The sequence below is a fragment of the Aphelocoma coerulescens genome, chromosome 3 (genome assembly GCF_041296385.1).
Source record: "Aphelocoma coerulescens isolate FSJ_1873_10779 chromosome 3, UR_Acoe_1.0, whole genome shotgun sequence".
NCBI lineage: Eukaryota > Metazoa > Chordata > Aves > Passeriformes > Corvidae > Aphelocoma > Aphelocoma coerulescens.
Genome location: NC_091016.1, coordinates 116,047,560 through 116,058,225, shown reverse-complemented (window position 1 = coordinate 116,058,225; position 10,666 = coordinate 116,047,560). Strand labels below are relative to the sequence as shown.

Sequence of the window (10,666 nt, the reverse complement as noted above, 5' to 3'; positions counted from 1 at the left end):
AGAATGGGCAGAAATGGTGAGTGTCTGTCTCTCTAAGCTGCTAAGAGTTTCTGGCGCATTTAGGAGCCAGAACACTTGCTATGTGTCACAGCAGGTCTATCGCTTTCCAGTGTACCTGGAGAAAAGCAGAGTTTAACTCTCAGAACCCCTGGGATCAGTGCCCTCAACAGACAGGCCAGTCTGATCTACCTAGAAACTGGAATGCCAAGGCACAGCAGGAGAAGGTGAAACCTCTGTATTTTCATACAGAGGTTTATGCTAAGTACGGTGCACATGAAAGCACACCATCCCAAAAAGAAATGCTTTCCTGACTAAAGAGCTGCATGGGATGCACTGGCACTGCTCTTCCAGGGAACAAGAAAGGTCAGTCAGAAGCTGTTGATTTAATTGTTTCAAGTTCTTATAGCAAGACTATAAAATCATACTTTAATAGGACTCAGGAAATATGGGCTGGCAGAGTAAAATTATACCACTACAGTAAATTAAAAGTGGCCTTTTGTCTCCAGCTGAGTTCAAATTAAATAAAAACAAGTTCCTCATCCTTAGGCTAGACTTTTTAGACCTTCAACCCCTCATCTCAGTTGAAGAACCCTTCTGTAGCTGTATGAAATAAATGAGCTGACCACATAACTATTACAGATACTGATCATGTTACATATCTACATCACCAATAATGCCTTTGGAAACAGTTCTCTCTGCAGAGAGACCGAACTAATCCACCTCTGGTTCCCTTTGTTCTCAGTTTTTAGTGATTGCAGACACCTTGCAGTCTTTATCTACCAGGAAAACTGAGACAGAGTAAGAATTGTTTGTCCAGTGCCAACAAGTTAGCAGGGAATTCAGTCTCTGTATCTGGAGTTCACGACAGAATGCTTAACAGTGGGAAGTTCTTTCTCTTTAGACTCTCCAGTGGATGTACTTCATTCCACTACTTTGAGGATGGTCAGACCCTGGAAAAGGCTGCCCACAGAGGCTGAAGAGTCTCCATCCTTGGGCATACTCAAAACCCAACTGGGCACAGTCCTGAGCAACCTGCAGTAGTTGATCCTGCTCTGAGCAGGGCAGGATGGAGTAGATAACCCCTCCTCACCTCATCTATTCTTTGATTCTGCAATTCATTTATTTGTGATGCCTCAGCAGATCTGGAAAGTGATGTTTCAAGGGTCTCTCTGGCAGGTCTACTCCTGTTTCACACTCCAGCACTGTCAGCCCACGTTCCACGACGGAGTTTGGCACACTCAGTTCCAAAGTGCTCACACAGGATGAGTCTTTCGCAATAGGAACAAGGAAACTTCTGAAGTAAACATGTTGTGATTTGTTAATGATTTGTGTAATTTCCACTTTACTGCCAGTAAAGTAGACTTCTTTAAAAAACAATGATGTCATATGGTTCTCCATGTAGATTGCTTGGCTATATTAAGATACATTAACCTATTGCTTTAATTACTGTGGTCTTCATTATGGTCTTTGAAGTGTGGTGGTCAGTTCTCTCTGCAGGGGAACCTGTCACCTGAGGAAGCTGAGGAAACAACAATATTAGAAGAAACTGATCTAAGAGAAGGCGGTTGATGGTGGAAATTACTATCCTGTGAGTCTAACAAACTTCTGTTTCTTATAAATTAACCATAATTCTATGAAGACTGAGAACACTTTCTTAATTCCCACGTGATAACTGAGCTATGGGCAAAAGCAGCATGGGTGCACACAGAAGAGCTGTTGCCATTGTAGAATTCCACTAACAGATCATGGCAGGAAAAATGTCAATAAAACTGATTTGGAAAGTTGTTCACTACAGTGTTTTACATTCCATGTCACTCACGAAATTAAGTAATTCAACTTAAAAAAATTAAATCTGTTATGGACAAACAATATCTGAGATGATAAAACAGAAATATAGGGTGCTGCAGGAGTCTTGGTTACATCCAGATTTGGCTTACACCTTAATTTTTTGATTTATAATATTAGGCAGGAACAAGGTAGTCACAATTTCAGAAGATTCTAATACCAAAGAAACTAAAAGGGGGAAAAAAATAGGAAAGAAAGGTAAGACAGGAGTATGGAGAGAAAAAAGGAGATAAGGGAAATTCCAAACTAATGGAATTTCTCTCCTCTCCTCCTTCTACCCTTCACAAAAGCTTTAAAAAAATCCCATCTTTGGAATATGTCATTTTGTACTTCATCTTGATTTTCAAGGAAAGGCTGCTTTTAGGAGAAAGTTAGCTGTAGTTGGAGATCACCCCTCTGGTAAAATATGTGTCATCTTTGCTCTGTGTCATGAACACCTTCCCAGGTCCTATGAGCCAATGCTGACACTACTGACACAGAGGTAGATGGGAAAGAAATTAAACTCATTCTCTTGGATGTGTCAGGGAAGAATGCAGTCGGTTACCGAGGTCTCTGCTCAGTGTTCCACAAGGATGTAGACATCTACTGGTGTTATTTTAATGTGCTTATTCATGGACAGGACTGGCTTGCAGCAAAACATCCTTGATTTTTGGGTTCCAGAAATCAAAGCGTTCTGCCTCACAGTACCTATTATTCCAGTGGCTGCCAAGAAACTACTCCAGGCAATGAGACAATTAACACTACAGAAGAAAAAGCTTGGGCTGCCAGCATTGGGGCATATGCTTACCTGGGCTGTTCTGCCAAGACAAAAGAAGGTGATGATAGAGGCCTGGAGATCATTAACCAATGTGCATTACATGAGGAAAGGAGGAGAAAGAAACACAACAGGCACTGCCAAATTTTGTGAGAAGTGAACATTATTTTGTGGTTGGGTTTCATCCTGTGGAAAGGTAAGCAGATACCTTTGTTGCTGTTGTTTTTGTGCTATAAAAGCTGCTTTTATGTTATAGGAGGAAAACATCCCTTATCTGCAAAGCATCACACTTGAGTAGTTGGATTTATTTCCTTCTCCATCTCCAACACAGGCTGAAGAGAACAAGTCTAGGTTTGACATGTGGAACCAGTCTTGAGAAATGGAAATGACCAAGCTACCATTCTCCATGGAGGTTTTTTGGTCAAGGGAAATACACACAGACTAGGACAGCAACGTAAACCAACAGTAGTGGCACAAGCACGAGAACGTGTTTTAGTGAATCTAATCCCAGGTTCCTGGTAGCAAGACTTAGTGGCAAACAGCTGTGCTGACGAAGTTTCCTGGTACGCACTCCCTTCCATACCCTTCCTTGAAGGGTGTCCTTAGGGAAGGGTGTCACCACACAGGTATCCAGTAGTCTGCTGTGCTAATAGCAGCGGGTTTCTGACTGGCAGAGCAGGTCTGGTTTTCTCTAGGATTCATTTGTAGAGCTGGCCCGATCTTGGTTCAGTATATGCATCAGGAATGCAATGTGTAGCATAGAGTACAATGGAGGCAGTGCTATCTCCACCTCTTCTTCAGGCACAGGTGAATAAACTGGGATAAATCAGCCTGGATCTGGAGTAGGATGGTCCAGTTCATGATTGAATTCCTACCCTAAAGTCAAAAAAAAGACTAGACTTCAATTTCTACACTTCTGTGTTCTTGTGATCTGAATGTATGTTAAATTTTTGTGTCTTTCTGTAGCACTTGCCGGCAGAAGACATGAAGAAGAGGGAATGCCAGCTACCATACTGTTGACTTTGCAAGTCATTAACAATCTGGAAAGAGACTGAGACACACTGTCAACTTAAGCAGAACATCTCAGAGAGGCACAGAGGTAGACTAAAAAGGAAAGACTTTGGGTGCAACTCTCCACCCCTCTCTTCTGAGAAGCACTGAGTCCTGGCAGCCCAAAGAACTGCGTTATGGACTGAGATTAAAGGCACAAGGCTGGAAGCAGGCAAGTAATGTGACTGCAGGGTTTGAAGGCTCATGCTGAAACACAGAAATGGACAGAGAAATATTTTAAGGTAAACCCCTTCTGATCCTGAAGTAAAAGTCCAGCACTAACTGAGCATAACTGTCATGAACTAGGAGAACATGGAATTCTGTTACTTTGTTTTGCTGACTTCCTCGGTGCTGGTGTCCTCACTCTGGCAGCCTGGTAAAGTTTCTCGCGGGAAACAAAATGAAAATAAAGACAAATTTCTAAACTGATTATGCACCTGGAGCTGTACACTTTGCAAAGGAGCTTTTCCAGGTGAGAGACCTAGCAAAATGCACACATAAGATTTTTTTCTTACCCACTCTTCCCACCAGTATTTGTCTATTGATGATATCATGGGTAGAAATATTGGGCCTGGCCAAGTATTCAGTATTGGATGGGTTGCTGCTTTCCTTCTACATCACTTTTTGGTAGCAGTTTTGAAATCCACAGTCACACTGTGCCATAACTACAAATGCTTCAAGGATGACATTTTCAAAAGCACCTTTCTTCCAAGAATCTCTGGGCACTTTTCAACATGAATTACCAGCCCATCTCTGGTGCTAAGTAGGTGTTATTTCCATTTTCAAACTGAGAAGCTTAAACTGCTGGCTAAAGTAACTGTGAATCATCTACTTCTTGGAGCTTTCTTTTTCTTGTTTTCCATGCTCTTTCCTTTTTGTCACCTGGGTCATTCTTAACCTCAGTTTCCTCTCCCATCTGTCTATAATAATCCCCTCGATGCAACCTGATATTGTACCCAAACTTTAAAACTCTTCCCCCCATGCAACTTGGGCATGTGTGCTGTGCATAAGTGCTCTCCTGATTCAGGTAGTAGCATCATTAGCGCCTTTCAAAGAGCTGTACTTATGTAAATAGGTTTAAATTGTTATTTCCATTTTGTATGTGGATGTGTGGGTGGGGAGGATTAGTCTGCAGATAAGTTAAAGAGCACAGGTGTCTCGGGTGCCTCTGATGTGGAGCACTGAACTGGAAAGAGGCAGTTTTGCAAAGATTCTAAGCACTTACTGCTCCCCCTGCTTGGAAAGTTCAGACCACTTGGGTGAATCAGACCTCACACTACCTGATGCTTAGTAGGACACTGGGCAGCATATTGGCTGGTGTCTGTTTTCAGTCTAAATAAATAAGTGCTTTCCTCCAGAAGGGTGTTTTGTTCAAGATAGGGGTAACTGGTTTCATTCCCAGTATTCACTGTACATGTATCTGAATTAAACTGTTGTTACACTGACCTTAGTTTCTGTTTCTTAACATTAACTTTTTGGTTGTTTATTTTATGGGAAATAGAAAGTTGGCAATCTGTTTCCACTGGATACTCCTCTGCAACTGGAAAAGAGAAACTCTGGGGAGGTTTCTCATCATCTTTTGCTAAACCTGTATAAAGACACTTTTTGCCACTTCTATCAAAAAATCAATGATCTCCCTCTGTATCTGGGTCAGAGCACTTTTTCAAAAGCTCTTTACTATGAGGCTAAGAGATCCATTTGGCTAGAGTCTGTATTTTAGGGCATCTGTGTCCCGTGAGAAATACAGACTGGATAGTTTCCTGTTCTGTATTTTAGCGTTGTTGTGCAATCTAGAAAGAAGGGAATATATCCCAGCAGTCAGTGTATCATCCTAAGGCATCTTTATCGGGGGTTGCTTCTCTATTCCACCTCAAGCTACGTCTGTGTGGCTGTACAGAGGAGGCTGTGCACATCTGCACTGCGAAGCAGCTGGAAGGAAGCAATACCCCATGGCAGCACGGAGCTCAAGGGTGCTCGTTCAACTTTCCCACTTAGGAATGTGTCCCCAGGATCCTCTGCAGCCTCCAGTGCAGGTACACCTGCCAGGTGATATTGGGCTCCCACCTGCAGGCCTGCTGGCATGGGTATTGTACTCACTCATGTGAAGAGCTCAGACATTAGCCATGGAAGAGCTCAGACATTAGCCATTGAAGAGTTAGAGAGTCTGTAGGAGACCAATACTTGGAAAGTGATACATGCCTGTATCTTAAACTTGGAACAAAAATCAATAGTGATGAATCCGTACAGAAGCAAACTGCCAGCACTCAATACCCAGGCAAGGCTTGAGCCAAAGGGCTCTCCTCTAAGTATAAGTCATGCTGCCAGTGTTGGAAGGGAGAGGAGAAGAGGGAGAGGAAACTGTTTTATTACTTTTTTTTTTTTTTAACTTTTGTGTATTTAAATATTAAACAAGAGTATTTATTAAGGAAAATAAAAAACAAAGGAAAGAAGTACTATGGAACAGAAGATGGAAATTAAATGAAGTTCATACATCATTCAACATGGCCATTTCTAAGATTAAATACACTATTTGCTCCCCATCACCACAGTTGTCTAATTGAAACAGCAGGGGAATTCATACTAAATTAGGTGAATATGATGATGCACAGTACAATTTGGGATTTCAGCAAAGCAAATATGCATATAAATGATATTGATGTATTCAGTAGAAATAAGAATAAATAAATAAAGTCAGTACATAGCAATAAGAGGGCAGTACGTGAGAGCAATTTTCCATTTTCATTGCAAAGATAGGTTATGTATTCAATGAAATAGTGTTGTAGTAACCTGCATGCTTAAGACAAGCTCTTGGACACTCATGTCTTGAAACACCTCCTGCAGATCCCACTTGATAAGGGACCTGACTTCCCCCCATAGAGCTCTACAGACCATGATAAGCCACAAAAGCAGTGACAATCTAGAATGTGTTCTGTACAGAGATGTAGGAATATCTACGAAGTGATGTATCAGCAGTGCTTTAGGAAAAACCTCCCTGCACAGCACCCAGTACAGGGCTTTGGAAGGAGGAGCGATTGGAACTGAACAAAGCCCCATGTGTTCTTTCCCTTTCATTACCTGCTTTGCAGATGCAGTGGAGAGAGGGTAATATGTCTTCCTTAGCAAGACCATTCTCCATTTTGTATTAGTTTCTTATGTAAATATATCTTCCTAGTGGACAATCTATCAGTCTACCTACTAATTCATCTGTTTACTCAAAATTATCTTCAGACAGGAAGCATGTTACATTTTATGAAAATAGATTCTCCTAGGCTTTTGTCTCAGTTTTCTTCATAATGTCTTGCCACTTAAATTCATTTTGTGAAATGTACTGCATCTGTTTTAAATAATTCATCATTTTGTACCTCTGCAATCACTCAGAGAGTGTCGGAGTGATATAAGAGCCTGTAATTTGTTATTATAGTTTGATGGAGATACAGGGCTGGATCATGGCTTTCCTCCACAGCAACTCTGAGTAGCATGTGAAAAGGAAGAAAGACTGCAAGTTATTTGCCAAAAATAAACTTTATGTGTCCCTAAGGCCTTGAAAGCTTCATCTCTGCTAGTGGACTTGCCCATCACTGAAGGTATCTCTGCACTGTTGATGTGTTCACATTTCTATCTGCTCAATTGCCCAACACGTGCTTTATGCCAGCTACCTCCTGTGTCAGGGTGACACAGCTTTTGGAGGGGACTTGTCTCAGCACACCCCTCAGGCTGTACCTGTTGAGGGGACAGATTGGTAGAGAAACATCCAGTTCATGAATCGCACCCATGACTGGTTTCTGAGCAGTTCAATGCCACAACTTTGTCAGCTCAGGTGTGGCTGAGCCGAGCAGTGTTGCAAGGTGGATATGCCTGGGTGCTGGGAATGGGGGATTTAGCTGCCTGTCATCATCCAGCTTTGACTGAAAGGGAGTTTGTAAGCTTAAAGGCATTAAAATGACCATTTTCTGTCTTTTAATCCTTTTGCTCAGGCAGTTGGATAGTTTTGGCAGAGGCTATCCTTGGCTCCAACCCAACTGCAGGCCCAAGTGCACAGGTCACTATCACAGGCTGACCAATCCAGTGGCCCAGTAGAGGCAAGGCTGCTGCAGGTCCCTGGCTGCAGCTGCAGTTCCACAGGAACTCAACACACACACAACATAATCAGCTCCAAGGGCCTCATCCTGTTCTGCTCTCTGGCAGATCATGATGGAAGCCCATTAATAGAATATCTATTTTTTAAAAAATATGTTGATATATATTTTATACATATGTATATATTTGTATGGACATCTATACAATGTGGATCCCTCTAGCCACTATCCTGAGACACTCAAGCCTACACAGTAGCTGGTCCCTGAATCCTCTCATCTCCAGTTGGCTCTTGCACAGACACACACAATCGGGTCTCTCAGCTGACTTCCAGACTCCACAATAACCCCAGTGGCTGCCCAGGACCCCCTGTTCCCTCCAGTAGAGCCAACATACAGATCTCTGGTGCCTCCAGCATCCAGACCAGGCTTATGGTTGCTTTGATATCTGTCTCCTAAAGTCTTTTATCCTACTGACCAGTTAGTCCAGCTTGACATTCACCAGTGATTCACCCCCAACACACATGTGTACACAGAGTAGAGAGTCCCTCACCCATGAAAAGCCTCCAAAGTGGAGTTCAATGAGAAGACAGGCCCTTCTGACTGGGTGCAGGGCATGGACAGACAGACAAAGCAGCCACCAACGCTTGACATGCCACTGGCCCCTTTTATCCCCTTATCATTGTGTTTTCCCACCCTTATTCCTTCCCAAACCACCAGGATCCCTCCCTTTCCCTGTGGTTTGTTCCTCCTCTAAACATCCCATAGTAAGTCTTATGCAATCCCAAGGTGCTTCTCCTCTGTGTCCCATACTGTGTCCTGTACCCCTTACCCCTCTCAGTCCGTAGAGCCTTTTTTCCCTTTAGCCCCAGGCTGAGGATCCCCAGGACAGCCCTGGGAGGGGCTGCACTGGGGCTCATGTTCCCTACTGGGGGTTTCTGGGGTTCTCCCCCCCCACCTCTGACCCACCTTTTCCTGTGGCCAGGCTTTAGTCACACTCCCCAGCCACCATGGGAAGGCACTTTTGGGTCTGGCTCAGGCTCTGCCCATCATGGACAGCTGCCTGCCAACGCTTACCCTGGAGGGAAGTGAAATGTAGCTGTGCTTAAAGCCTTTGGCAGGTTAAAGCCTAAATAAATATTTATCAATGGCCAAAGGTAGAAGAGAGAGATAATAAAAATGCATCTTTTGGAAGGCTCCCTGTCCACCAATTTTCTGCAGGAAGGTAAATTTAAATTAATGTTGCACTTAAGCATTGCTTTGCTTTTAAAAACGATGAATGGGCCCAGGTACATTTCCAGTGACCTGCTGTAAACCTGATACACACTGCATCAGTAGTAAATTGCCAACAGATGATGATGCTCTGAAAATACGAGGGAGGCAGCTCAGACTTTTTCTAGTCTTCATCCAAGTCTTGTCGGAAAGAGCACACTGGCTTCTTTCCCAACAACTGGAGATCAAAACCCACAGGACTTGGTCAGCCTCTGCCATGGTTGTCAGAGCATCACCGTGGTCCCCCTCACTAAACCAACACTTCAGCCTCATGCAGGAACCACAGAGGGAAGGGTGAGAGATAGGGAATGAGCAGGATCCAACATCACAAAAATAAGTTTGTTATTTTCTTCCACTACAACCCAGACAGTTGGATTCCCATTATAATTAGACAGATATAGAAAAGCGTCGTGGTAATACCTATCAGTCTTTTTCGACACACTATTATGATGATTGCCATATGGATCAAGAGATGAGTTTGCAAACTCAGTGCTATCTTTTTGTTATGTGTTCATACAGTGCCAAACATCAGGGGCTGTACCACCCCAGAGGAGAGGGAGGTGATCCTGCTGGTGACAATGTTTTGTGACATCCCTTGCTTCTGTCTGGCCACAACCTAATTGCTTGAAGACCATGGCAAATCATCATGTCCAATAAACTCTGTTAACCAGAGATCTCCCCAGATTCTCAATCTGTCAAGAAAAGACATTAATGCAGTGCCAGCCCCACAGTGGCTTCCCTACGTGGTCATCCACCAAGACCCCTGGGGAAAGAAAGAGCCCAGGGGCAATCCTTACTCACTTTGACTCATTGGGAAACCATCCACCCAGTGCAGGATCTGGTCTTGGCACTCAGTCTGCTGCCTTAGCTACAAATTAGTGTTAAACATAAATGTTATTTATCTCTAATTAATTATTAAGGTGATGTGCAACAGCACTCAGGAAAGATCATATTGGTGTGTGTCTGGATGCAACCCAGCCCTCCCTAAATCATGCTGAAAGCTGACTTCCCTCCTGCTGTAAGCAGATTACTTCAGTTTCAGTGTTGGTACATGAGGAGAAGATTTGTTACCCTTCTGGAAAATCAATAGGCTCTTGGCAAACTGGCTTTGGTACTGTTAATCGTCCTGATGGCACCATCTGCCCATCTACCAAACTGCAGCAGGAGAACCACCCCGCCTGAGGGCCCAGCCACGGACCCTCTCAGTGGCTGCAGAGCCCTGGCACAGCTGGGTTTGCACCTCTCACTGCATTTGAACCAAGCTCAGGTGAAGGTATAGGAGGATCTGGGGACTGGGAGTGCAGAGCTCATGGAGGGCTTTGCCATGTTTCCATCGCTATTTCTGCTCCATGTCTGGGGCAGTGCCTCTGCCTAGTGCCCAAAACTGGCTGAATGTTCACAGGAAAAACAGAGGAGTCAAAAATGCTGAAAATTCCAGATGCCTGAGGCATCACTGCTGGTGCGTGCAGCTCCTCAGCGTCTCATCAACAGAGGATGGAGAAATCCTATGGCAGAGCTTGCTGGTTATGGACTGTCACTATGAGGCTCTGGTGTGAGTGCCCCACCTGCCCTGCAAGGAAGGGTCTCTGCTCCTCCTCCTCCTAACCCAGCTCAGTGCTGCTCCAGCAGACAGGAGCAACAAGCTGTGGGAGGACCTTCTGTGCAGGGCCAG

At 43.9% G+C, this 10,666-nt stretch overlaps 1 long non-coding RNA gene across 1 annotated transcript; it reads right to left on the bottom strand.

Annotated features, from left to right (window-relative positions):
- Positions 1–1,433: 1,433 nt before the first annotated feature.
- LOC138108685 (uncharacterized) lies at positions 1,434–8,798 on the bottom strand. The gene is made up of 3 exons (XR_011150053.1): positions 8,692–8,798; positions 2,633–3,475; positions 1,434–1,519 (listed from the first exon to the last, which is right to left on the bottom strand). It is a non-coding gene; the product is annotated as an uncharacterized lncRNA (long non-coding RNA).
- Between the last annotated feature and the right edge of the window lie 1,868 nt (positions 8,799–10,666).